General features: G+C 43.6%; 1 long non-coding RNA gene across 1 annotated transcript; it reads right to left on the minus strand.

Moving 5' to 3' along the window:
* Window positions 1-23,618: 23,618 nt before the first annotated feature.
* LOC310988542 lies at window positions 23,619-26,630 on the minus strand. Its single transcript, XR_014595489.1, has 3 exons — window positions 26,542-26,630; window positions 24,445-24,616; window positions 23,619-23,841 (listed from the first exon to the last, which is right to left on the minus strand). It is a non-coding gene; the product is annotated as an uncharacterized lncRNA (long non-coding RNA).
* Between the last annotated feature and the right edge of the window lie 979 nt (window positions 26,631-27,609).

Genomic DNA, 27,609 nt, shown 5'->3' on the forward strand with positions numbered 1-27,609 from the left:
GATTTATTAATTTCATATGGTAAATGTTTGGCCTATGAGTGTCTTTTGCTGCTATTTTTTATTCACAGCAAATTACCACAAATATTTGTGTGATATGACAAAAAAGAAAAAAAAAGAAAAGTTGAAGAGCCAGATCTTTTGTTAGCTGTTATAGATAGGCTAGAGCCTATTATGTTAAATATAAATATGTGAATTTATTGGTTATCGGTATCGGTTGAAATTTTTCATATCGTGCATCACTAATGCATAACTAGTGCATAACTAAGATGACCTGGATGACTGAGAACCTTCATGGTTTTATTAGAGTATAATTGTTTTTCTTAAGTGTCTAAAATATGAACATTCTGTCTAATTTGATACAAAGTGCAGATTGTTACATCTAATTAGGGTGGCGCCGGCAGCGGCCACAAATAAGAGACACCAGCGGTGATGAGGTGCTGACAACAATAGGTGGTTTTCAGGTGACGTCACGTGGAACGTCACGACTGCAGATGGAGGGCAGGAAGTGTTTTGCCCGCAGGAAAACAATAGGAAAATGCCTACTGTCTGCGCTGTCTACGGCTGTTCAAAACGGTCAAACCGGGGAAATCAAAAAAGTTACTTGAGAGTTCCTAAGGTAGTAAGACATAAAGGACTCAAATTTCAACAACTGACCGTAAAACGGTGTGTGGGAGGGACGGAAGTGACCATAGTAAACAAACGGTGTTCTAGCCTGTTCTACAGTAAAAATGGCACATAGAAAGAGGAGTAAAGCAATGTATTAAGCGGCAATATATATTTGTGACCCGCTCTGGCGAAATGAGTCGGAAGTCGCAACGTTCTATTTTTAGATAATCAGCTGATAACGTGGAAAATCAATAAAAACTCAAAAAAAATGTTTTTTGCTAATTTCAAAGAAATTACATTCAAAAACAATCTCCCAAAGTTTCATAGTCCAGATAATTGAGGAAAGGCACGTAAATGACGATTAAAGTTGACTTACAACTTGTAACCCTCTAGAGAGGAGCACAACATCAGGCTAAATAACTTCTGAACCTGATAGGGACGAGCTGTAAACTGCATCTGAATCGTCAGATTCTCCGCTTTCCGAGGGTCCTTGAATGGTGCATTTATGACAACAAGGGTAGCCACGTGAAGTCACGTAGTACGGGGCCAGATGCTCAGAGCGGTAGCAGCGATGCTAAACCGAGCGTTAGCATCAATGCTAAACCGAACGTAGCATGCTAACGCTGGCAGATGTTTTACTAAACATGAAATATCTTCTGAACCGTTTATGATAGAGACGAGCTGTAAACAGCATCTGAATAGATACATTCTGCTTTCTGAGGGTCATTGAACGGTGCCTCTATAAGGTACGTGTAATCTAGGGTTGTATATCTCCACCACTGAGGCCGATTCGATACGCATCTCGATACGCTGCCACCGATACGATACATTAACGATACACTGAAGCTCCTGTCGATACGATGCGATACGATTCACTCCTGTTCACGATACGATGCGATTCAAAAATGATTTCATAACGATATGACTTAATTACAAAGAGATTTGGTTCAATATGATGTATCAAGTTTGGTACAGTTGTGATACGAGAGTTTCTTAGCCCACATCAGGTTTCTTACCTCAATACCACTACAGTATTCTGTTTTACTCTCTGTATTAGGGTTGTATATCTCCACCACTGAGGCCGATTCGATACGCATCTCGATACGCTGCCACCGATACGATACATTAACGATACACTGAAGCTCCTGTCGATACGATGCGATACGATTCACTCCTGTTCACGATGCGATGCGATTCAAATGCGATTTGATAACGATATGACTTAATTACAAAGAGATTCGGTTTGATATGATGTTTGATACAGTTGTGATATGAGAGTTTCTTCCCACATCAAGTTTATTACCTCAATACCATTCTGCTTTACTCTCTGTATCAATTTGAGGCATGTAGCCTATATTTGGTTAATTTTTACAGGGAAAACCAGTAAATCATATTTGAAAGGTACAGTCTAGAGGAAATAAATGGTGGAAATGAAATCCAGCTTAATCATATGGGCTAGTCTTGTGTGGTGGCACCTCTGCAGTTTGGTCTTTTCCTATATTATAATAATAATAACTTTATTTATATAGCACCTTTAAAAACACAAGTTTACAAAGTGCTTCACAAAACAACTTAAAAGAGACAAGTCACAGATGTTTTGTTGTGCACAGGACATTTCTGGGTGGAGAGTCTGTGTTTTCTCTCCAGCCAGTGCTCACAAAGCTCAGGTGTAGCTGCGTGCAGCAGCAGAGTAGGAGAGCTACCTGTACTAGCCCTGCTAGCTGTCAGGATGCTAACCGCTACCGCTAACTAGCGGTTAGCATCCGCGGCTACCACCGCTTCCCAGCTCACTACAACCAGAGCCACAACCACAGCCCTTCTCCTAGTTACAGCCGGTGACGGCCGAGTATTGACCCACCGCCTCACTCGGACTGTTTACTTTTCTGGGCGGCTCTGACTACAGCTGCTGCTGCTGCTGCCTGTCAGGGGCAGCAGGAGGCTGCGCACGGCTTTTGCGGTGGTGCATTCAGGTTGCCTCGGAAAATGAAATGATCGATTTAACCATGGAATTTACCGATGTAGAAGGCTAGAAGAGATGCATCGCAAATTCAACCATAAATTATGTCCGATGTAGCCTGAATCTACCGGTGCAGTCGCATCGCATACGTTTATATCGGACCACCGATATGAATCGGTGAATCTCCACATCCCTAGTGTAATCACATGGTGTAATCACATGGTAAGGAACAGACGCCAGATTCACAGAAGGCTTTAAACCAGAGACGTTCTAAATTGTTTGAACGCATTTTTCTCAGGTTTTCAATGGAAAGCAGTGAGTGGAAGACCATCATTAAAATCGCCATATCTTAAAAACTATCCAATGTATGACTTTGACTAGGGTATCATTTTAAAGCTTATTTTCTCCTCTTTCCATTGATACCAAAATCTCAATTTTGAAATTTGGGTCACTGCGACTCATTTTGCTGGATCAGGTCACATTTAAGCATCAACGATATTCAGCCAAACCCACATAGTTTGAAACAACGTTCCAAACACACACAGCCAGTGTCACAACTAAGCATATAAAGCCCGCTAGCTTAATGCTAACGTATATGTAAAACACCATAGACGGGCTAACAGAAATTAGCATGCAGTTTACAGCCAGTAAAGCTGCTAAAAACTGTTTTAATTGTGGCTTTAGCGCTGTTAACACGTCACCGTTTAATCCAGAGTCTGTGGTCAGTTTATAACGCTGGGGAATTTGCTCCGATGTTTGCTTCCGATATATTTCTCTAATTTTTGGTGATACCTGCTACGTGCAGGCTCGACCAAAAGCTTCGGAGTACTCGCTTTCCATTATTTTCAGGCACCGCTCTCCACTTCCTGCCCTCCATCTGACATCGCCCCGCCCCCTTCGCGTCATCATAACCACGTGACTGAAAACAAGCTATATACGGGGGTTGTGTCCACGGGGACAGCTCTCCATTCCGACACACCTCCACTTCGACACCCCGCTGTTCCGAAATACCCCCACTTCGAAACACCGCTACTCCGACACCCTCCCCCCCCCCCCGCAGCTGTCCAAGGTGCTGAACCTCGTGACGTTGTTTACATTCGCTTTGTGGCTTGTCTGTGAAACGTGCGCTGCTCAGGGACTGGGCAGATCTGTCCCACTTGCTTTCTCCCCGACTCCGTTGTTGGAGATCTCCCACACAGTAATAGAAATACACTTTTTTTCTTTTTCTCCCCCCCTGCTCCGCTCGAGCACGGCTTGAGCTCACACGGGCTCGAGGCTGCTGCAGCCGCCGCTCGTGCTGCCAGCTGACTGAGGGAGATGCTTTGGTTGGGTTCAGGCAATGAAGAAAGGAGTTGGTTAAGTTTAGTAAAAAGACCAGGTAGAGGCTAGACAGACTAGAAGCATAATGAACATTATATGTCATTGTTATGGGTATAGGTTTGTGTGGGTATTTTTTCGGTGACCACGAAACTTTTGCCTATACGCCTCAGGTACTAATTCGTATGCTCGCAGAATGGCCTCTTTTACTGTGTCATACCTCAAACTATCCTCAAGAGGGAGCGCCGAAACCACCTCTTGGGCTTTCCCATGCAATTTACATTGTAACAACAGTGGCCACACGTCATCGGGCCACTTCAAAGCAATGGCCAAGCGCTCAAATGTGTTAAAGTACGAGTCCACCTCGGCTTCCCGAAAAGGTGGCACCAACGCCACATGTTTACTGATGTCAAAATGGTTACGAGACAAACTGGGAGATATGGATGGCATGCCTACCGGCTCTGACACACGCTGAGCCTGCCCTTGGGCATCGAGCTCAAGCTTCCTCAGCCTGACGGCCGTGTCAGCCTCGATTTCAAGTTCCATTTTTTTGACTTGCAGGCGGAAATCACGGTCGGCCTGGCGGGCCTGCTCCTCGGACTCCAGCTGAAGACGAGCCAACCGGACTTTCACCCGTGCCTCGTCTCGCCCACTGGAAGACCCCGGAGACAAGGGCTCAAACCGAGGAAGGGTGAACGGCGTTTTGGCCCGCGCACCTCCCTCCAAGTCAACGCCCAGGGCATCTTGCCCCTTAACCTCGCCAGCCGCTGCACGTGGGGGACTCCCCTGACTACCCAGCTGCAGGGCGCCATCCGCCTGCACTGGAGCTACCGGAGGCAAAACCGGAGGCAAAACTTCCATCTCCTCAAGTTTGCTCATGACCTGCTTTTTTAGCTCTGCTTTTACCGCTTTTGGTGCTACCGAGAAGCCGAAATGCCTCGCAATGGCCTCTAGATTCTTCCGCTTACAGACTTCGATTTGATCAAGTGTGGGATTTCTTACAAACTGAGCCAAAACAAAGCGTGGCATAACACTATGCTACGCTACCCTGCACACAATAACTCGGACTACTTCAAAAGGTTTACAAAGATCCCGGACGAGCCCCCAATTTGTTACGACCCCCCTTGAGTCTAGGGGTGCGGGAGCAGTAACAAAAGAGTGCGCAGGGGACAAGAGGCAATGATAAGTGGATTTATTGGATAAACAATAATGTAACAATGTAACTGGGGGCGTAACGGGTGGCGTCAAACCAATAACCAAACAAAAGGAGCAACGGAGTACAAAAAAGGAACGCCACCCATAAACTAAAAGGAAAGCCACAAACAAACCAGGGGAAAAACAATCCCCAAACCAAAACAGTACAACCAAAGCTAATTCCTAACCCCCAACCAAAGACAAAGGAAAACGAACACGGCGAGGGGCCAACAGCCTCGTGCAGACTGTGACTGTTGCCCACCGATCTGCCCCTCCAGCCGGCTTTTATAACGTCTTGGCTTCCGGCTTCCGGCTTCCGGCTCGGACGTGAGATGACGAGAATGACGAGGATGACGAAGATGACGAAGGGCGACGTGATGACGTCAGCAGCACCACGGTACCTGGGCAAGAAATAGAGGCAAAAATACCCACACAAACCTATACCCATAACAGTCATTAATATGAATTATTTGCTTGTTTTGCAGTTAAATAGGCTATGCACATGATCCGTTTGACCCCAAAAAGGAAAAAAGGATTAATGCGCACTGCGCACTGGGGGTTTCCCCCAATAGCCTTTTCGGAGTAGCGGGGTCTTCAGAAAAAATAGAAAACCCCGCTATTACGATGAATGGAAGTCTATTGTCGGAAAGGCGGGGCTTCGGAAAGGCGGGGTGTAACCTGTGTCCACACACCCGTACTGGTTTATGTGACTAGAGGGGACATGTCGGCGCAGGAGGGAGTGGGAGCGTGGATGCGAGCCAGTCTCCTTCAACCATGCACGGAAAAGGGGAATGATTGGAAAGGTTTTTCTAATTTATTGTCAATGCATGACAAATAACATGTGGTTCATTTGTCCCCTCAACTCACATAAACCAGCACAGCGTGGACACACACAACTCCGGTGACGCCGGTGACGTGTAGAAAAGCGAAAAAAGTGTTTCCATTACACTTTTGCGATACACGTTTGTATCGATACGTCTCAAAAACCACCGCATGAGAGCGTAAAAACCTTTTAGTGATATTTGAGAGTTTTTTCTAAATGTTTTTTCGATAATTAGGTTTTGCGCATTTCGAGGGGTAATGGAAACGCATTGACAATTGAGGCAAAGCGAATGAGAAAAACTGTAACTGGTCTGCTAAAAAAAATGTGAAAATGATGTTTTTGATATGAGAAATGACAGGGATTTACAGTAACTGGAAATTAAATACATTTTTTTAAAGTCACCTTTCAAATTGATGCAGATGCAGCAAGCAAGACTTGAGTTGAGATTCTTCTTTGACTATTGTGCTGTCATGGTTCTCCTCAGGGTGTTCAGCAGCAGTGGCATTCTCTGGATCACACTAAGAAAAACAAAACATTTTATATAGTCAACCGCTATAGAATCAAAAGAAAATTGTTGCTGAAGTGTTTTCAACTTCACAGTCTATTGTGATAATGGGTCTCATTCATGAAAAGTTAGTAAATCTGTAACACCAATTACACCAAGTTTAAGGTCTCTGCACTGGCTACCTGTCTGCTTCAGGATTGATTTTAAAATCCTTTTAATGGTCAGAGGTGGATAGTAACGAAGTAGATGTACTTCGTTACTACTTAAAGCTTCAGTAAGTGATCCGGTGGTTGTGTCTAACTTCCTGTCAGCAGATGGAGTTAGCAGTCCCCGCCCTCGTCCCTACGTCACCACATTCAGGCTGCACACACAGAGAGGACCGCCCCTTTATGCCGTTCTCTCTCCTCATTGGATAAAGGTTGTAGGATACAAGGAAAGTTTGCTGCTGGGGGACACATCTGGCTACACAGAGCCCTCCCCTCTCCTCCTCTCCTCTCCTCTCCTCTCCTCTCCTCTCCTCTCCTCTCCTCTCCTCTCCTCAGTATATTTTTGAACTGTCATTTTCTGTTGTACTTTGTAGTTTGGCCTTGGTGTCTCTCACTCTCTCTGTGTTTCCGCAGATCCACCGGAGCTCCATCTCTCTGCACCAGCCGCCGCCTGCATCGCCCCCCTCCCAACCTTTCCCCTGCTGTTAGACCGGCCTCCCCTCCCTTCCCATGGACCAGTCTGCCATCCAGTCCTCCCATCGAGCTGACCGGCTCTCCCTGCCCCCCCCTCCCCTCACCAGAGATTGCCTTCATCAACTCCTGCTAACATTTCCATATTCCGCACATTCTGTGACAAACTGTAAACTGTTTTCTTGTCTGTAACAACATCTCTGTCCCGTCTGTCCGTCCTGGGTGAGGGATCCCTCCTCTGTTGCTCACCCTGAGCTTTCTCCTGGTTTTCCCTGTTAAAAGGGTTTTCTATAGAGTTTTTCCTCAGTGGATGTGAGGGTCTAAGGACAGAGGATGTTGTTACGATGCCATGTGAAGCCCTTTGAGACAAACTGGTGGTAAAAACGGGCTATACAAATAAAATTGCCTTGCCTTGCCTCAGGTCTTCAGGCAGCGGCTTCTTAATTATTCCAAAAGTTTCTAACAAGACTTATGGCGCATTTCCACTAGCACGGCACGGCACGGCTCGGCTCGGTTTGGTTGTGTTTCCATTACAACTGAGTATCACTAGTGCCGCCGTGACGTCATTTACACGGCGCCGAGCAACGCTCTAAACTCTGTAAATATATAACTTTAGCAACATTTGAATCATTTTCAGGCGAGAAAGTAGTCGTTTAGATCCCCAACGTGTTGAAAATCGGACAAAATACCAGCTGTTTACAATTTTGTTTCAACGAAGTCGGCGTTACTAAAGCTAGCCGTAGTGAGCAACGCACTTCCGGTTATTTTCACAAAATAAAATACCCGTTGCCTTTTATCATAAGGAAAGCCATTACGATACAATTGGTGCTTTTACTTTGTAAACAGGAAGTGAACCTACCCTCGCTGTAGCTAGCTTTAAACCGCCGTTTTGACTGCTCTCGTCCCGTTAACGGCATTTAACCGTTCAATATGCCTTACCGGAGAGTCTACCAGCTCTGAGATCGACCTGGTTCATTGTAAAACATTTATTTATTGATGTAAATGTGGTGTTTTCTGTGCGTTCAGACCCCAAGGCAGTGCTGCTCTTCTTTCTAACCACAAACAAACTGCTGCCACAGCCACAGATTTCATCAATGAGACCAACATTTAAGAGTTTAACCAGCCGGTGGTAAACCTCTAAAAGCCATCGGGTAAGTTAATTAGCGGTCTGTTCTCCTCGGGGTGACGGTGGTAGGCTGGCCGGCGGAGCACGTCAGGAGCTGGGCTGCTGCCTCTGTGATGTCGCGGTCGCTGCTCGGACCTGGAGCTTCACTTCTCCGAAAAACATCGGGGCAAACTTCTAAACAGCCGTCGTTTGGATAAACTAACCGCACATGGGGATCTAAACAGCTACTTTCTCGCATGAAAAAATATTAAAGCTTAATAAAGTCACGTAATAACAGAGCCAGTCTCAATATTAGAAATTCTCTGGTAATAACAGGCTTCAGCAGGAACATTTCTGTTGTCGGTCGTCGCTTCCAGTGACGACACTCATCGGCCAATCAGTGGAAGGCAGTCGGCTGACGTCACGTTTTAGTAACGCTTCGGCTCGCTTGGAACCAGGGCTGAGGTGATACCAAAAGTGCACCTGGTTGCAGGTACTGTGTGCTAGTGGAAACACGCAAATAGCGCGCCGAGCCGAGCCGTACCGAGCCGAACCGTGCTAGTGGAAATGCGCCAATAGTGAGGCCTCATTTCATCAATACGGCCCACGCCTATGGAACAGACACCTGAAGACTTGAGGAGAGCAGAGAATCTGGACATTTTTAAAAGCAAACTGAAGACCTACCTTTTTAGCCTGGCTTTTAACTGATTCTTATTATTTTTATTGTTATAAAACATTCAATTTAATTTATTTTATTTTTATTTATTTACTATTATTATCTTTTTTATTCTATTTTAATTCATTCATTTTTATTCTATTTTATCCTACTACACCTGTCTATTTTACTTCATTTTATCTAGTGTTTTCCCCATTGCAAATGATTGAGTGTAAGTGTTTCCTCAATGTCTCTAAAATCCAATGTTCTAAAAGTATTGTGTGAATGCGCATGTGTATGTGAATGTGAATGTATGTGTGTCTCCCAATATGTGTCCCCTATGTTTCTTGTTTTTATCATGTGAAGCACTTTGAGTTGCTGTGGGCATGAAAAGTGCTATACAAATAAAGCCTGATTGATTGATAAAAACCCGCTCTACTAAAACCCTACCCTAGATTCATGAATGCTGCGGGAATCTCAGATCGTAAGCACTTTGATAAATTGACAGCTCCATTGGTTCGGCTCATTTCTCTAAACAGAAATTACATTCTCTAAACTCTAAGTTTATTTGGCAAAACACTCTTACAGCACAACACCATAGCTCACTGGCAAAAGCTCATATCTCTCCCTCAACAGTTCACTTCTGTGCCAAAACTGAATTTCCTTCTCATACAAATAGTCAGTTTCCCCAAAATGCATCGTCCATTTGGCATCGTGTGAGAACTGCAAGTCAAAATGTTTAGATGTTTTGTCACTATGGCAGAGGAGCAGTGGAATATTACAGTAACCTCTCATTCTGAGTCCAGTCCTTCATTGACAATGGTAGTTTCTTTTGTCCAGCTAACAGAATACAATTGTGTATAAAACAGAAAAAAAAACCTCCAAGGTTTGACATCACACATTGCACTCATACTGTCAAGGAAAGGTAGCCATTTTTATTCCAGAGCTCCAGACAAACTTTTTTTTTTTTTTTTACTAGGACAACAGTGGCTCCTAACGTATAGTAGTCAAATTTGCAAGCAGAAAATCTGGGGGAAAATCGACTTTCTGGGCAAATATTCACATTTCCTTTTCATTCATGATCGTCACACATGATCGTTGGCCTGCAACCAGTAATGACAGATTCCAGATTCTTTGAGTCGTCCCTTCCACATTTCACCAGTGTAAAAAAAAAAAGGTAAATTAACTGGTTGGACATGTGCAAATTGATGAAAAATTTACTTGCGCTGTCTCACATTTTAGGGGCAAAATGCCTCCATTTAGGGGCAGTCTGGAGCCCTATTCACACACATAAAGTAACTTCCATTCATCAGAGTAAAAAGAAAATGTACAGCATAATATACTGTCATATAAACACATTAACAAAAACATAGCCTACAGTCTGTAAATAAATATATGGTATTCATGGTTTTATGTTCTTGACTAATTTTGACAATTGAACAGATTATTGTGCATGTGACGACTTAAAGAATAAAATGAGGCTGACATGTTTTGGAGAGAACGACCATCAGACTGAGAATCAACAATCAGTTTAGATCAACAAGATCTATTCACTCTCTCTCCTGGTCCATGTCCAAAAATCTGTTCATTCTTTTCTCATAGTTCCAAGTCTCATCATCAGCCTTATACCTTGAAATCACAAGGTTTCAGCTCTTACTTTTACTGTATGCAGCTCATGTCATTATTAATTCACATTCTGTATTTGCACAGGAAGGGAGAGTCTCTCTCTTGCTCTTTCTCTTTCTCTCTATAACAGTTTTGTATTTGTTTTGTTGATAAAACTATATAAAGTAGTGAGTCTCAAGGTTTTTCTGTAAAGACAATTGTGATGGTTGAAAAAAAGATAATTGCAAATAAGTCTAGTCGTAAGATAGCTAACAACTGATGTTTGTGAAAAAATGCTGCCTTTACCTGATTTTAGCTGCACGTCCTCCAACTTGATGGCAGAGTGAGAATAAGCAGAATGCAAACGGATCTGTATTAAAAACAACATTTGTTAGCAACGCTCCCCTGTTCCCCTGGAGTCTGCACCTTCTTCACCCAAACGTGGACACAGTCTGGACAATTATTTATTCATCCTACATCAAAACACGCCCTCATCTACAGTACTACCACCCAGCAGAGTGACTACACCAGGGCAGGGTAGTTACTATAGTGTGTTTCTTGTATTCAATTCAATTAAATTCAATACTTTATTTCGGACACAGCGGCGGTCCATAGAACAATAAAAAAAACACACATACACATATACACAGAACAGACAGATATTTAAGCAATATCACACGAGAGGGAGTGCTGTTGTACTGTATATCAGCACGGCTGTGATTCGGTCGTAGGCACGAGGCCGCAGGCCGAGTGCCGCAGATAATCCCACCGTGCTGATATACAGTACAACAGCACTCCCTCTCGTGTGATATTGCTTTTATACAACAGTGCTACGAGCGCATTTTTAGAACAGTAATAAACTACAAGAGATTATGATTTGTTTGTTTATTTAATCATTTATTTGGCTCCGCCAACAGAAATAGTTCCGCAACTGGAAGGGAGACAAGGCTGTTGCCAGGCAACACATAAACATTTCATACTAGCTTGCTACGAGCTACAAGCTTCTCCACCGAGCTGCTTCCAGTGCTGGTTCTGGTTCTGAGTCCGTGTCTGATCAGCACCGCAGCAACAGGACCAGCGTGAAGACATACAGAGACGTTATCGATACCGTATTACATTTGTTTATCATCTATGTAATCAATATAAACACAGTTGAAGCTAAGTAGCTGAGCTACGTGGCTAACAACAGCTAATGCTAATATCAAAACACATCACCGTCAAAACGTAGTTGCCCCCGCGGCGATTTTTTTTCCAGCCGGGTTTAGTAGAGACTTATCACCAATTAGACGGACCAGGTCAGGTCCAGGTTTTAATGTTCAGGTCCGTTTATAACTGTAGCAGCAGCAGCAGCAGCAACAGCAGTAGCAGCAGGGAAATGGGGCAGCTCCTGTATGGGGAGCGTAGCTCTGACTTAGCTCCTGTCCAGCTGAACAGCGGAGTGATTATGTCTGTGAAAAGTCCCAGTGCTGTTATACTGTATATCAGCACTATGGAATGTCTCGTCGTCCAATCAAATTGCTCGGTTGGGACCGGTCGGAACTAACTGTTGTATAATCCAAAATATCACGTATTGTACATAATAAAATGTAGGTCCAAAAAAAAAGATCTGTCTGCTATAGGAATCACTTTGATTTACAGAAAATATATAAGGAGTTACATACAGTCACCTTTTTCTCAGGTGTCTCCTTGTCTGTATCTCTGCCTGGTCCGTCTGTGTTGCTGCTTTGTACTCATTCAATATATAGGCTAGAGGCAGAGAGCCGTTAGATCTGCCCCTCACAAACTCCTCCCAGAGGAGAATGTGAATTGTATAAGGAGATCATCTGCATCAGTCAAAGTGAAAGTAAGAGAGCTGCATTTCTCTGAAACCATGTGACTAACCACGGCTGTTAGTCAACAGGAAATATACAAGATGAATACAGGAAGGTGATAGTCCCTTACTCTTAGTTTAGTTTAGTTTATTTCGATCCCCATTAGCTTTTGCCACGCAGCAGCTATTCTTCCTGGGGTCTTTTCATCATAATAAATGACAAATACAAACCATTAACACACAACACATACACAAAACAAAAAATACATACAGAAAACACATACTCAATACAAAAAAAAACAAACATCCAAGACAAACACTTAACATATGTTACCCGCTCCTACATTGAATCACTACACAACAAGGATACCAGGACCCAATTTACAAATAGGCTACTAATGGTCAAAATTGCGATCAAAATAATAATCTCTTAGTTTCATTTTAAAACTAACCATGTTTCTTTGTTGTATAACATAATTCGGAAGGTCATTCCACTCCTTCATAGCTCGATATAATACTGTACCTTGAGAGAGTGCCCTGGGTAAAATAAAATAACCTCCAGCAGCATGTCCAGTTGAGTAATTATGTATGTTTGAACTAAAAGACAATTTTCTATACAAAATGTATGGCATTTTAGTTGTTATTATATTTTTAAGAAAAACCATCAACAAATATGACAATCTGTGCTTAACATCCAGCCAACCAAGACTGGCATCATGCATTTGACAAATATTCAACCTTATTCCACACATAAGTGCAACACGTGCTGCTTTATTTTGTATAAGTTGCAGTTTTCTGATGTTGGCTAGTGAGGGATTGGACCAAACAACTGTACAATAATCCATATGTGACAAAACCAGTGCTTGAATGACTTGTTTAGTAATTTGTGTTGTTAAATATTTAGAGCATCTCCTAATCACTCTCTCCTGGTGTCCCACTTTTCTCTCTTCTCTGACCTCTCCACCTCTTTGCCAAAAACTCATCTCTAACTAAAACCAGTGTGGCAGGACAAAGGAGGGCCCGGGCGGGGTTTGAACCCCAGTCTCCTGGGTAAGGGTCATGCACGCTGACCATTCGACCAAAGGGATATCCCTGTGGCCAAGCCGCCAGGGCACATGATCAATTGGAGGCATAGTGACAGGACCGTCAACTGTCACACCAGCATGGAAGGAAGGTGAACCCAAGTGGTGTATGTTTCGTAGCTACCAGCTCTGGGTGTGTGTCCAGTAGAAAATGTAAGGATGTGGCAGGTGGATGCATATTTATTATAAAATTGATGGTGTTTTTGATCAAAACACTCCAAAAATAGAGTTCCAAATTGCATTAGCCTGCCTCGGTAAGATAGCTGTACTAATTAGCACCTTTGTTTGCGTGCTAGTTGTCACTAACTAGAGTATTTCTCCACACACAGGAAGTGATATAATTAAATGTAAGTGCAGTAAGTTGTTTTCTGAGCTGGGTGAGTTTTGGTCAGGACTCTTCAGTGAACGCTGAACTGCTACATCTGTCCCAGGTAGACACTCGCAGTAAAGAGAAACTTGGTCTAACTAATCTCATAGTGCATGACTTGTGAGTAGTGAAGTCTCCAGCATTCAAATATCTGCCTCAAGCTGGCTGCCAGTTGGGGCCACCGCCCTTCAAAGTTCCCCGTTGCTGCTGTGAAAGTGAAAGTAAGAGAGCTGCATTTCTCTGAAACCATGTGACTTTGTAGAAAAGATTGAGAAAGATTTGAGAAAAGATAAGCGGGGTGGTGGGGCAGACACAAACACTATCCGTAGGAGACCTGTAAAGCAATAGCCTAATAATGGGTCAAAAGTTAAAGCGAGTGAAGGTAAATACAGCGGAGCAGAGTTTGCAACAGTTACCTAAAGGCTGTTGAGTAACTCTATGCAGCCTTTCATGTGTCTAGCACTGCCTACTTTTATATAGCCTAACTGCAGTGTTGTGTGTAACAGTAACGCGTTACTACTGAAAATATGGTAACTAAACGTAGTTCCCTTTTCAGTTGGGCACAACGTTACTTTTCCCAGGGACAGATTTGACCGAGCAATGTTTGTCAGAGACTCGGCTTGTACTCAACCGATTTGTTACCTTTCTAACCACAGCTCTTCTCCTCAACCGTTCAGTTTGGTGGGACGACTGCAGCTCTGGGTAGAGGCCTGGTGGACTCAGACATCTTCCATGTAAGAATGATGGAGGCCACTGTGCTCTTAGAAACAATAAGTGCCAGATCAGTGCTTTGCTACGATTCTGTCTCTGAGCTCTTGGGGCAGTTCCTTCCACCTCATTTATGTTAACTCAAATAAATAACACAGATGAAGTGGATCATGGTCATGTTGTTAGTCAACAGGAAATATACAAGATGAACATAGGCGGCCTTACCTATGTTTCAACCGTTTCAATTGAAACGGGCCCCAGCCACCAGGGGGGCCCCCAGCTGCCAGCCACCAAGTCAAAGACAGAACAATAATTCATAGGTTTCACCTTATCATACACACACACAAACAGCTCTGTCCACCGTGCGGTCACACACTCGACCCCGGATCCGCTCTACAACCACTGATGCGCGTATCATGCCACACCGCGACGGGACTAATCGCTCCTGATTAATAATACGGCAGGAAATATCAATAACAATGTAGGCTTACCTTTGAAAACGGCCCGCAAACTATCAATAGACCCTCGTTTCCCTCCTCCCAGTATTATTCCTTTTCTCTTAGCGTTTCTAATGTCCTTTTGTTTTTCCTGCTTTCCTCCTGACGTGCGCCCAGTTGCGTAACCTGATGATTGACGTCTGTCAATCACTTTCCTCCTCTTTTCTTTTTTTCCTCGGGTTAAAATACTTCCAAACAGGCGATCTATGAGTACGTCCTAAACTTAACAGAGAAATAAAACACAGCGAGAGCACAACTAAAATGTGATATCATTGGCAGCTTATTTACAGATTTTAATAATGAAGGAGACAGCTGTCTGTCTGCTGCTCCAGCACCGCAGCACCGACAGGATCAGCGCCTGTAGACGTCTGTCTGTCCGCATGTCTCGTCCTTTCCTTGTCCGTGGTCGTGGTGCTGAAATAACGCGGAGCACTTTGCTCTCATTACTTTTGTTGCCAATTTAAATTCAGAATATTATTATAAAGCCTGTAGTTTTTGACTGTGTTAAGATTCCTGTTCATGTTTTTTTTTTTTTTTTTTGATGAAAACCAACTTCAGTCCTCGTTTTTTCTGTTAAGTCCTGGTTTCTTGCCCTGATAGTGATTTTAACACTTAGGGCCGGATTTACTAAGATCTCAGATAGCGGGCGCTATATTGTTTGCGCCTGCTATAATATTGCGAGTTTGGTTAGTGCACGCAAAACAGGTGATCTACTAAGAGTAACCCGCTAAATGAAAACACGTGCAAACCGCAATATGTACATGAGGGTTTTGCGCGTGGTAATCGTTTCCGCCATGGAGAGAGTGGACAGAGAGCTGGACGGACGAAGGGACAGAATGACATTTGATCCGATGCTACAATGACAGCATGTGTGTTCATCTCTCTCGCGCTCTGTTTAGATAAATAAACACAAATCGCTACAGGGCTCAACTCGTCATATAGTGACGAACAGGCAGCAGCTGCAGCGACAATCACACACCTATAACGTGTGTGTGTGCCGCCCATGATCGAGTGGATTAATAGAGAGCTCAGGTGGGACACACGGATCTAAACGCTCTGACCACTGACCAGAGGGATCAAAGACAGGTGAAGGCAGCGGTGACGTGTCTCAGTCCGGGACCGGGACTGAGAGACGGAGCTGAGCAGCCAGGTACTGGAGAGGGAGGAGAGGAGAGGAAAAGAGAGGAGCGCACTGCAGGACAGACGTGCCCCGTGCGTAACGGCGCGTAAAAGACTTTTAACACGGCTGAAAAACTGTTACAGAATTACCCAGACGTGAGGAAATGCAGAGATGTAAGATCACGGGGCTCTGACAGGTATCAAACCAATAAACGCATACGTTTCGGCAAAGTTGTATCAGTTAGTCAGGGGTGGAAAGAGTACCAAAAAAATCTACTCAAGTAAAAGTACAGTTACCTTGATGAAATTTTACTCAAGTAAAAGTAAAAGTACTGGTGTAAAAATCTACTCAAGTAAAAGTAAAAAGTAGTTCATTTAAAATTTACTCAGAGTAAAAGTTACTTAGTTACTTTTTTTTTTTTTTTTTTTTTGGGGGGGGGGGGGGTATAATGGCCAGAGATTGGCCTCACATTCTCCGTGCATGTCTCTGTGTTCCAAATTTGCCCCTTCTCCATCGATACACTGGTCTCCATCATCTTTTAGCTCCTGTGGCACCAACTTGATTCTGACCTTCTGACACTGCAGTTGTCCAGAGCCAATCAGATGGACAGTTACAGTTACTGGCACTAAGGTTGTCACGATCATGATCATGATACTAACATTTTCAACTTAATATCGATATTAAGGAAAATATTCGATACTCAATACCATTTTCAATACGGATAAAAAAAGAAAAGAAAAATCTCTCTCTCCCTCTTTCACTCACACACACCTGTTTTTTTTTTTACTGTCTTTCCTGTCTGCTCTCAAGGAGGAGGGGGGGGGGGGTTACTGTAGGTTCTCTCTCTTGCCTCTTTACTGTAACTGCTCTGAAGCAGTGGGCTGCTTGTCTGTTCCTTTGAGCATGGCCATGGATCTGACTGGGCTCCTACATTTTAACTCAACGGACTGCCGGTCCGGCCTTCAGCCCCGGTGTGTCTGGCACGGTCACCATAAACGTAGCCGAATAGATGGACATGCCTGATAACGTTGTCTTTATTCATTAAAGTCAGCTTTTAACCGCTAGCTGCAGCTAATGGCTAATATTAAGACGACAACATAGCGACGAGCCCTGTTATGCACAAACTCACGTAGCGGTGAGGGGGGAGAGATGTACCTGTCTGCTGCTGCTGTGTGTGTCTGTGAAGGGAGAGAGAGAGAGAGAGAGAGGCGGCAGCAGCGTAGCTACTTTTGACGACCCACACAGAGTTATATATTTTTTACTTTGTAACTTAAGCTATTTAAAATGTAACTAAGTACATTTCTTCCAACAATATGTACTCAAGTAAAAGTAAAAGTACTGATTTTAAAAATTACTCAAAAAAGTACAAGTACACAAAAAAGCTACTTAATTACAGTAACTTGAGTAAATGTAACTCGTTACTTTCCACCCCTGCAGTTAGTACATGGTTTTCAGACGTGGTAAATAAAGATGCAAAAACAGCCACCGCAATCTCTTCCTGGTTTGGTAAATCACATTGCCCTCGCTAAATAAATCGATTTGCATCTACTCCTCCCAGTATTTTGCGTGTTCTGGCAGAACGCCCATATTTACATATTCATCAAGGCAAACACGCTAAATGGATCGCACGTGCTATTTTGCCCTTTTGAGAGACGCAATCCTCGGTGCGTCCGGTTAGTAGATCAGGTTCCACGTGTGTTTGCGCGTGCAATCACGTTTGCACACGTTTTAATACACGCAAACCTTTAGTAAATCCGGCCCTTAATGTGTTGTGCGTAGGCTAGCTACTTGGGATGCATAGCGCGTTTACTGCGTCCTTTCAGGGTTTAAAGCATCAGTGACACATGGACACATGGGCAAATAATTTCATGTTTAACAGCATAGGGCCTCATATGAAATATTGAAACGGGCCCCCAGATGTCTAAGGCCGCCACTGAAGATGAATACAGGAAGGTGATAGTCCCTCACTCTTAGGGCGCTTTCACACCTAATAGTCCGGACCAAGGTCCGGACTATTTTTTTTATTTTTTTTTTCACATGTTTCCATTTAGTCCGGTAAAGTCCGCATTCACACTGCCATTATGCCAGCGGACCAAAGGATCTACCTACGTCATGACGTCATTACCCACAAGGGCTGCGCCGCCTCATAGATGTCATTGATTGGCTTGTGGATGAGTGTGCGTCTGACGTCAGCGCGTAGGAAGTGCTCTGTTTGTTTACAGTCTCCCACCACAATGGATCCACGGATTCACGTCATTCTACTGGCACTACTTTGGCTGCGCCTCCAGCAACAGCAACAAGAACTACAATCGCAATACGCGAGACTAGTCCGAGTCAAACAGATTCATGTCCTGATGCGCTTGCGTGTCCGACGCAGACAAGCAAGAAGGCGAAGATTGCGAGCTAACCTGCAGGCATTAGCAGCATTCCGGAGGAGGCAAACAAGGTGAGTGGTAGTGTGTTTCAAAAGATGAGCGATCATGATGGAATGAGTGTTGTCTGTTTAGACGGTTGTTAACAACAACAACAACAACAACAACAACATGATCATTAGACTGTAGCTGTAGCTATTAGCAACTTAGCACTCGGACCTGCCTCCAAACTGTTCCCTAGACAGCAAAATCCCAAAAGCATTGTCTGTGTTGTGGCATAAATAAATAACACACTTCCAATGCGACATACTATGTTGTATAATATGTCTCAGTTCTATAGGAATTAAGGTTCCTGCTATACAAACATTCCAGTGTTCTGTATTTTTAAAGAGGTTAAACAGAAAATAGACTCCTACCATGATTCTTGTTTTTGTTTTTGTTCTGTGATGTTCTATCTGTAAAGCACTTTGTGCATTTGTTTGAGAAGTGCTCTATAAATAAAAAAAATATTATTGTATTATAACTTATTGTTATTATAACTTATTATTATTTATTATTCTAAACAAATACATTCCTGATCACAGATGTTCACAGCCAGTCACAAGTAACAACACTGTGATGTGAGAAAAGCATTTAAACATTTTAAACATTCTGAACTGTGTTGAGAGAACCTTTCTGGACTCTTTTACCTGCAAAGCCACCAGAAACAGATACAACAACATCAGACGACTAGGTTACTCAGTACCTGCAGCTGTCAAGTACACCATTTGCACAATTGTCATAGTGTGTCAAGGTAGGGTAAACGCAGGTGTGACCAAATTACATTAACATTTGTATTTATGTCCCTCCCCCCTTTTACAGGAACATTTGGGTCAAACCACGGTGTCATGAATGGTGGCAGCAAGTATGTGACATCTGGACAGAAACTGATTGGCAGCGGAACTTCAGAATGAGAAGAGCTACCTTCAATATACTCTGTGACATTATTCGAGGGCAGCTAACCAGGCAGGATACCAGATTTCGCAAGGCGGTACCAGTGGAGTTGCGTGTGGCTATCTGCTTGTGGAGGCTTGCAACCAATCTCGAGCTCAGATCTCTCTCTCACCTCTTTGGTGTGGGATTGTCAAGTGCCTGTTCCTTCACACAAGAAGTTGTCAGTGCCATTAACGGAATCCTGGCCCCACAATACCTCCACACACCTTCAGCTGCTGAATTTGAAGGAATCGTCAGAGGATTCCGTGAGAGATGGAACTTTCCACAGTGTGCCGGAGCTGTGGATGGAACTCATATTCCCATCCTGGCACCACCTAACAACTCGGCAGATTATTACAACCGTAAGGGGTTCTATTCTGTTATCCTCCAAGGTGTTGTTGATCACAACATGAAATTTTGGGATGTAAACATTGGCTGGCCGGGGAGGGTTCATGATGCCCGTGTGTTCTCAAACTCGTCCCTTTACCAACGAGGACAGAATGGAACACTACTGCCAGGATGGAGAGAAACCATGCAAGATGTGGATGTCCCTCTCGTTATCCTAGGAGATGCCGCGTATCCACTGCTGCCATGGCTAATGAAGCCATACCCAGAGGGCAGAGGGACAACACAGGCACAAACATCTTTTAACACCTGCCTGAGTCAAACCAGGATGACAGTGGAGAGGGCTTTTGGACGATTGAAGGGAAGATGGAGGTGCCTATTGAGACGATCAGACTTTGAAATAAGTTTCATCACTGACGTCATCTTCGCCTGCTGTGTTCTCCACAATTTCTGTGAGAGTCACAACGAAGACTACATCAGTGATGAAGATGAGGAACGTGATGTGAGACCAGACCCTGCTGACCGTTACATTGGTGGTGACAGTGGAAACAACATTAGGGATGCCTTGTGTGCCTATTTTTCTACTCTCTAGTTTGAGCATTTGATGACAGTTTGGTTACAGCACTCAAAGAACCCTACTTTACGGAGACATAATCCTCAGTTTGAGCGTGTTCATTTTGTTTGATATTTCTTTGTTCAGAATTACACAACTGTTCGTATTGTGCTATGAGAGACAAACCTCAGGAATAAATATTTTTGTTTACTATAGCAATTGTTTGTCTTGTGTTGTTGGTCATGCACCTGCCATTTCAGTACGTTTGATTGAAGGACAGAAACAACATAATGTGCAAACATGTCATCAAAATTTATTTAGAAAAATCAGGATGTAGTATGAAACTTCAACAGATTTGGTCATATAAAAATAAATATTACATCAGAAATAAGTCTGTAATTACAAGTTAAATTAAATACATTGCTCTCAGAGTGAGGAGAAGTGGAGCCAGAACGGCTCAGAGCTCAAAACAACTGAACAGGTCTCCTGTGACCATCTTTAAAAAAAAATTTAAAAAAATGTTCTTCCCCTGACTTGGCAAAATGTGACCACCATACTATAGTGTAGTGTACCTATCCTCACTCTCTCCATCTCCATATAGCAGGTCTCTGCTCTGCTCCAAAAGGTTTGGAGTGTGGGCCCGGGTAGGTGGGTGTGGAGGGTAGGACTGCTGTGCAGACCAGCCAGGAACACGAGGAGGAGGAGGTGGGTGATATTGGTGTTGCTGGGGAGGATGCAAGGGGCCCCAGGATGCTGCAGGTTGTGGAGGTTGTTGGCTCATGCTTTGCATGAATGTCTGCATGACATTCATGAACATGCCAGTCGTGGCCGCCTGTTGCTCCTGCAGCATCCTAAATCGCCTCTCTTCAGCCTCCTGCTGCATTCCCATCCACCTCTCCAGAGTGGCATTCTCCTTCTCCTGACGGGCATCCTCTGCCTGGTTAAACTCCTCCATGATCTCCGAGTGCATCTCCTTGGCCCTCCTCTTGCGAGCATGGCGAGGTGCTGCTGTGCTTGGCCCCTCCTCAGCAGAGCTGGAAGCAGCAATTACTCCTGTAAAAAGAGTAGCAATGCAGTTATGAATTTATAAAAATGTCTTCACAATATTCTGCAGTAGCTATACAATATGGCCACCCACAAACCTAGAATAGTAAAGTCAATCATGTCATCATGTGTTGCCTATAGAGTTTCATTATATTCTAGCCTATCTGTATGTGCTGTCACTGTGTCATGCGAGTCAAGTCAGGTGTTCCCTTGGGGAAATATAGAAGCAGCAACAACATTTGGAGGGGCCCAGTGAGGACAAGAAAAAGGTAATGATGACAAATAACAACAACAACTGACTGTGTTTTGGGGGTACGGCTGTACTCTCCCTCCTTTATGACTGATAAAATATAACACTGCACATGCCTGAGCCCAGATCATTGTGAATACTCATATCACAAATGAATATTTTTTTTTTATTGTTGTTAGGCTGTATGCAGCACAGTCATCACAGCAATGGCAGAAGATAGAAGCAAACAACCAGTTTATGTTTGTGTTTATGTCTCTGTGATTATTGGGCAGGAGAGGGAATATTATTTGTTTATTTGTTTTTTGTAATTTGATCCCCATTAGCAGCTGCACAGCAGCCACTGATTTTCCTGGTGTACACCCATCAAATCAAAGTATACAACTGCAAATAATAATAATGATAATAGCAGACACATTATGTGGCTCAACTCACCACTTTCTGTAGAACTGGCACCGCTGCCAGATGACGTGTCGGCGCTGGGGGTCGCACTCGCAGCGGGTGTAGACTCCATCACTCTGACAGGTGAGCTTGTCGGGCGCGTTCCAAGAATGCCGTCCAGCTGATCATAAAAAGGACATTTATCCTTTTCGTTGGGTGACGCACCAGTCTTCCGAATGGCATCGCGCGCCTTGTTATAAGCCTGTCGCAGCTTTTTAAGTTTGAGGTGACACTGTTCGGCCGTCCTCTCGTACCCCCCCTCTCTCATCCTCTCCGCGAACATCTGGAAGGTTTCCGTGTTCCGGTGTGTTTTCTCAAGTTCAGCTTTTATTCTATCATCCGCCCATATTTGAATGAAGAATCTTGTCTCCTCTTCTCCCCAGGTGTTGCCGCGGCTCATGTTTACTGTGTTTGTTTTGTTTAGCGTACAAGTCGGGGCAATGTGACGTCACGTCCTGTATTGGGCTGTTACGTCCTGTAGTATTTGGTCTGATAGTTCGGACCTTCCAAAAAAATGCTTTCACACTACGCAGCAGCGGACCTTGGTCCAGGATAGTCCGGACCGAGACCACCTCCTGAGGCTGGACCAAAGACTCGGTCTTTAGTCCGGACCGTGGTCAGGGGGAGCTTTCACACCTGTCAATTTGGTCCGAACTATCTGGAAAGTCCGAAAGTCCGGACCAAACGAGGTAGGTGTGAAAGCCCCCTTAGTTTAGTTTATTTCGATCCCCATTAGCTTTTGCCACGCAGCAGCTATTCTTCCTGGGGTCTTTTCATCATAATAAATGACAAATACAAACCATTAACACACAACACATACACAAAACAAAAAATAAATACAGAAAACACATACTCAATACAAAAAAAACAAAACATCCAAGACAAACACTTAACATATGTTACCCGCTCCTACATTGAATCACTACACAACAAGGATACCAGGACCCAGTTTACAAATAGGCTACTAATGGTCAAAATTGCGATCAAAATAATAATCTCTTAGTTTCATTTTAAAACTAACCATGTCTCTTTGTTGTATAAAATAATTCGGAAGGGCATTCCACTCCTTCATAGCTCGATATAATACTGTACCTTGAGAGAGTGCCCTGGGTAAAATAAAATAACCTCCAGCAGCTGTCCAGTTGAGTAATTATGTATGTTTGAACTAAAAGACAATTTTCTATACAAAATGTATGGCATTTTAGTTGTTATTATATTTTTAAGAAAAACCATCAACAAATATGACAATCTGTGCTTGACATCCAGCCAACCAAGACTGGCATCATGCATTTGACAAATATTCAACCTTATTCCACATGTAACCCACCTGAAGGGTAAGTGACACGGACCAGAATTTCCTAGACTCGAGAGGGAGAAATGTTAGAGTAATGAACTGGACACCAATTAAGCAAAAGGGAACATGCAGAGGTAAGTTTAGCAATATTTGAATGTATTGAAAGTATTAACACACATGTAATAAACAATGTTACAATTTCGGCCGGCCTTCTATATTATTTTCAATGTCTCTGAATCGGGTGCACCCTTAAAATAAAATAAAATAAAGTGTCTCTTTTCCGAGAGTAGAAAAATAGTGCTCCTTTAATGTTTGAGTCTTTCTCAGTTTGTTTTTCCAAAAAAAGGAATAAAAATAAAAAATAAAAAATTTGTATCGTTCTCCTTTAACTATGTGAATCCTTCACAGTCCTACCCGACCGATAGGACGGTGGTTGACGAAGAGATGTCCTCTTTGATCCAAGTGGTCACACGGGTTGGCTCGCCACTCTCCCTCGTCAGGAAGAGAATCTCACTCCAAGATCCAAGGTGTCCAAAAAACCCAGCCTGCGTAATACAACAGGGCTTGAATAAATCTATTCACCTTTTCTTTTTAACTGTACAGTTTGCATTTACTCAGTGTAATCAATATCAATATAAAACAACTTTTCCCACTGTTAACTTATTTCAAGATAACATGTTTTACAGTGTTAGCCTGAGGTTAACTTTAACTGTTTTTCTTTTGAAATGAAAAATAAAATCATTTAAATCACTGATAAACAATCAGAAATCACATGTAAACAATTTCAATATATTCACAGCTCGACAGTACACTCACACTGGATTAAGGTAAGTGAAATCAGGTAATATGAACTTGTTTTAAGTTGATATTAAGACCTTTAACCTGTGCCTGAATGGAGCAGCACAATAATACACATAAAAAACAAAGCAGTCGTCTAAATCAACACACAGCTTAATGGCGTTTCTCTCTGCTCACACAACGTGAATAACAGGCACATATACTCTTTCCCCACACGTACACACGCATTTCTCTCGTCTATCAAGGGGAAATACACACCACACAGTGAGCTAAGGCTCCGGCTCGGCAGGTTAGCACACACCGCGAACGAATGCTAACTCATTGAGCTAGCTACTTTTCACCGTACTCACCGGGCAAAGAAAGGAATAAACAAAGGTGGGGTTCCCAGGGTCGCTTCTCGTGGTTACCGGACGCTCAGGTGCCAGCTCCAACAGCTCCTCTTGCTCGATATCCAGTGTTTTCTTCCGAACTTTTATCACTCCAAACACCTGTGGCTCTGCTCTCCTCATGCCATCATGCGCTCTGTGGCCCAATCCCAAACCAGCCCCTATCCCCTAACCCTATCCACTACCCCTCCGTTTGCGCGTTCACGCGGAGATCCGCCATATTAAGGGCCGTCCCAAACCAATTCCCACTGAGTGGAAGTGGCTTGTCAAGCCCTTAAATAGCGAGTCTGCACCGGTGCAGGCTCGCTGGTGGTTGCAGCAGAAATTACGTCCGGACAATGGAGGAAACGTCATTCAAGTGTAGTTCCGTCTACTTCTTCCAAGTATTTTAGATCAAACACACACCTTTATCCGTGGACGTCGGAACTCGGCTATTTTCTGAGAGGGAGGGGGGATTTTTGTTGGGAGAGTTGGGGGAGAAACGCACACTTATCAATGATTAAAGATCTGATTTTAAAGCAGATATCAGTGGAATGTTTTTGTTAATATAAGTCCTAAATAGTCCTATTTTCCATCAGCAATCACTTACATGAAGTATTTCAGCCTAAACACGAGTCTCTCCGTCACTCTGCTCTGCTGTAACCCGAGGAGAAAATTTTCCTTGTGGGATACAAGTGTTATCCAATGAGGAGAGAGAACGGCATGAAGGGCTGTGTGTGCAGCCAAGGGATGCGCGTGAATGTGGTGACGTAGCACGAGGACCAATTGATGCCTGACAAGGGCGGGGGCTGCTAACTCATGGTGCGTTCAAAGAAACTCGTACTTTGTGTTTTTCCTTCCTGTGAAGTCATACCAGTTCGATCTGGTACGAGTTCACGGGTCGGAAGTTACGAGTGGCCGTTATAGGGAACTTTCACAGACAACAGGATGGTAAAAACACGAGCTACGGGTTACCTGGAACGCTACCAAGTCGTAGTTGTGACTTGAAGCTGTAACTTACGGTTTCAAAAGCCTGCCTTGAACGCAGCATTAGCCGAAACGGCCGTGAAGCTGATATCTGCTTTAAGTTATTTTATAATAGCATACGGGATTCCCTCAAATAATAGCCGGTATTCAATTGTTTACACAGACAAATAAAGGCCGGCCCTAAATACAAGCTGGGTAAAAAAAAAAAAACTCAGTCGCCTGGAACAAACTGACAACGATCAGAAACTCTTTAAACTTTGTGGACTGTTTGCATGTGAAGACTGACTGGAGTAAAGCTGGCCTCATCCTCTGCTTTAGAGAGGGACAAGTTGCACTATCTCTGGGTCTCTGCTCCGTCTCCGGTCCCGAACAGGCTCGGACACGGAGCGCGCGCAACAGTGACAGAGCTGCAGGTCCGACAGCGCAGCGAGGAGAACAGTACGTGAGGATGAAGATTAACTAATGAACGATGAGCTTGGTCAGTAATGTGTAAAAAATAAACCGAGGGATTTAGAAATTGAAGGCTGAGCTGTCACGCTGATGCAGGCTGCTGATGCAGGCTGCTGTATAGAGCCAGGCACCAGCAGGCTGCATATCACATCAAAAGCATAGATCTATGCATTAGATGAAATAAATGTTAGTCAGACAAATTGAGTTTATATTCAGATTCTTTTTCTTTTCTTTTTTTAAGCGTAATGCTGTGGGTATAGGGAGGCTGATTTTAGGTTTTATGTTATTATGTTATTCTTGAGTTAACCCATTCCAATTCCTATGTAAATATTTTGTCCTTCATATTGCACTGTTTTGCTTCTACCCTCTGTCCTCATGTCTGTTCTTAATTTATATAAAGCACTTTGAATTGTCTTGAGTTTAAACTGGTAAACGGCATGACAGCTGCAGCACAGGCAACGTGTCTCCATGATAACGGTTCCTTCCTGTTTCCGGTAAGGTAGCGAGGGCGTCTCACTTGTTTGGCTTTACGTTTATACCCTCCCCCTTAATCAGGAGTGCCCTCCGCAGCTGGGAGTGGAACTCCATTTGGAGTGACACTCGGTAGTGAAGTGGTAGTGAGTAGGGACTAGTTTGGGATTGGGCCTGTGTGTGTCTCGGTGTGTCACACGAACATGCGCCGAGGAGGCGGGCACGAGCTGACTTCCTCCAATCGCAATTCAGCTGCTCCACTCCATAGACTGTAAAAAGAAGCTCCACTCTGAGCGAATGAAACCTTCTTCTTCTTCTTCTCGAATTCCGGCAGGCTGTACGCTTTCAAGCGTAATGCTGCCCTCCAAGCGAATGAAACCACTTGCTTCCTCACAGAACCACTACTGACCTCTGACCTCTGGGATAACCCAAATAAATAAAATACAGAACGAAATAAAGACTGTGATTCAGGATTTAATAAAAAATAATACTCTATGAAATAAAAATATTTCTAAATGTTTTTAACCATTTTTTTTTCTCCACAGGTTACTTATGAGACAACAGGTAGGTTATTCTCTCTCTCTTTTTTTTTTAACAGGTTACACTCTCACAGATTTCTCTTTTTTTGAACAGGTTACACACACATAAGTGCAACACGTGCTGCTTTATTTTGTATAAGTTGCAGTTTTCTGATGTTGGCTAGTGAGGTATTGGACCAAACAACTGTACAATAATCCATATGTGACAAAACCAGTGCTTGAATAACTTGTTTAGTAATTTGTGTTGTTAAATATTTAGAGCATCTCCTAATCACTCTCTCCTGGTGTCCCACTTTTCTCTCTTCTCTGACCTCTCCACCTCTTTGCCAAAACCTCATCTCTAACTAAAACCAGTGTGGCAGGACAAAGGAGGGCCCGGGCGGGGTTTGAACCCCAGTCTCCTGGGTAAGGGTCATGCACGCTGACCATTCGACCAAAGGGATATCCCTGTGGCCAAGCAGCCAGGGCACATGATCAATTGGAGGCATAGTGACAGGACCGTCAACTGTCACACCAGCATGGAAGGAAGGTGAACCCAAGTGGTGTATGTTTCGTAGCTACCAGCTCTGGGTGTGTGTTCAGTAGAAAATGTAAGGATGTGGCAGGTGGATGCATATTTCTTATAAAATTGATGGTGTTTTTGATCAAAACACTCCAAAAATAGAGTTTTAACTTGCATTAGCCTGCCTCAGTAAGATAGCTG

This window comes from Trachurus trachurus (genome assembly GCF_905171665.1).
Source record: "Trachurus trachurus genome assembly, chromosome: 7".
Taxonomy (NCBI): Eukaryota; Metazoa; Chordata; class Actinopteri; order Carangiformes; family Carangidae; genus Trachurus; species Trachurus trachurus.